Genomic DNA, 1990 nt, shown 5'->3' on the forward strand with positions numbered 1-1990 from the left:
GAGCATGAAAAATAATTGAGGGCATGTGGGGTTGAAGAGTTTTGTCTGTCTTGGAAATAGCTCGATTTTCGTCTCTGACACCAAAGTGGTAGCCCAGTACCATCCTGCCCATTGTGCTATCACTTTGACCTGGGACACATTTTTCTTGTTTGGGGGCTATGCTCAGGGGTTACTCCTGACTCTGCATTCAGTAATCGCTTCTGCCAGGACTCAGAGAATATATGGGCTCTCGGGGATCAAAACCACTATTCTAAATTTATATCAGCTGGGATATATTTTAGAAAAAGAGAAGTGCAGCCTTAAGGCCTACCTCTGTCTCATGAGGTAAGGTGTGCAGTGGCTGCAAACAGCAAATGGATTAAAGTAGAACCTGAAGCCCATTGCTGAAATGGGTCATTCTAAATAAATTTGGAGACAGTCCTTAGCAATATACATTGATATCTGCCTGATGCTCTTGTCTGAGGATCCAAAATGGCATGAAGTTGCCTTTGGAAACAGTTTCACATTGCTCATTTCATCATGTCTAACCAAAGGAGAGAATATAGTATATGGTCTGTGGTAGCTGTGGCCAAGTTCAAGATCCCTGGCACCCAAAACTTCTAGGTGTCCAAGAAGTGGGGTTTATATATACATTAAAAAACCTGGTGACTGAAAAGCCTCTCATGCCACAGGGGAGCCTCAGAGGTGCTCCATCCCTGTTCTCCACCCAGTCAGGCTGTGAGTCAAACTTCACACCACATTTCCTTCTTGTCTTTGAAGCCAACTTCTGGCCCCTGGTACCATCCTAATTATCTAATTTCATTCTTTCATATTAACAGGAACTTTATTTTGGTACATGGTCTCCACCATCATATGCGAAGGATTTCCTTTGGCTCTGCACTCATGAATCACTCCTGGTAGTGCTCAAGGGGAACAATATGAGACGGAAGAAATTGAACCCATTTTTGGCCAAGGCCAAGGCAAGTGCCTTTCCCACTGTAGCATACCTATTTTTCCTACTAAATGGAATCCATTCATTCCAAGTAACAGGAATGTGGTCCAGGGTGGGGATGTAGTTACTTGTCTGACTTGAAAGTAATTCCATTGCATCTCTGACGCAAGTGGTACCCAAGTAACATACGGAGTTATTCATGAGCACAGAGCTAGGAATAAGCCCTCAGCATTCCTAGGTATGGAAAAAAAGAATAAAAAGTTTAGTCCTCTGTCTCAGCAAAGAGTCATGAACAGCTGAGGTGCTGGATAAGGACAAATGTAGAAAAAAAAAGACATTATCGGAATTGTAAGTATATTTAGCCAGAAATCACAGTAACTCTTATTTATTTTTATTTCGTTTTATAGTCCACATCCATTGGTGCTGTTGAATCCTAGTAGATAAGGAGACACTAGTGCTCCTCTGCTGAGGACCCGCACGGCTGCACTGTGGGTGGGATCCACACCCTCCAGGGGGCAGATCACATCCCCTGCCAGAAAGCACCCCCCATTCCATACACGCAGAGCCCTGCGCACAAGGAGGGGGCTGGAGCCTGCACGTGGCCAGCCGCCATCGCTATCTTCAGGCCCACTGCAGCTACCATGACAAGACATGTTCGCGTTTCCAAATGAGGCGGTGCCCCCCTTGGCAGCAAGGCCACCTGTGATTCCAGTAAGTAGCAGAGGGGCCATTTCGGCCTCTCCTGGGGCTCACCTCGGTTCAACTGCACCAGGGGAAACCTTTTACTGTAAGGCCACGAAGACCCTTCCCCCTCGACAGGCCCTCCCCCCTCGACAGTCCCTCCATGGACAGTCCCTCACTCATCAGGCGCCCCCTGGCAGTCCCTACACCTAGCTCCTTTGAGCGAGCCCAAGGAGTCTTCAGGCTTAGAGCCAGCACCCCAGGGCTCACCATCTTCTTTCTTTGCTCTCAAGCCTTCCACTTACACACAAGTGGCGCTGCTGCTAGAACTGTGCCGATGGAAGCTGTTGAAACCTTCTAGAATCTAGAAGATAACAA

The 1990-nt window shown here is 47.3% G+C and overlaps 1 pseudogene; it reads left to right on the top strand.

The window, feature by feature from the left end:
- The first annotated feature begins 291 nt into the window (after positions 1–291).
- On the top strand, positions 292–420 carry LOC125999664 (uncharacterized; annotated as a pseudogene).
- Positions 421–1990: the final 1570 nt, after the last annotated feature.

The sequence above is a fragment of the Suncus etruscus genome, chromosome X, assembly GCF_024139225.1.
Source record: "Suncus etruscus isolate mSunEtr1 chromosome X, mSunEtr1.pri.cur, whole genome shotgun sequence".
NCBI classification, from domain to species: domain Eukaryota; kingdom Metazoa; phylum Chordata; class Mammalia; order Eulipotyphla; family Soricidae; genus Suncus; species Suncus etruscus.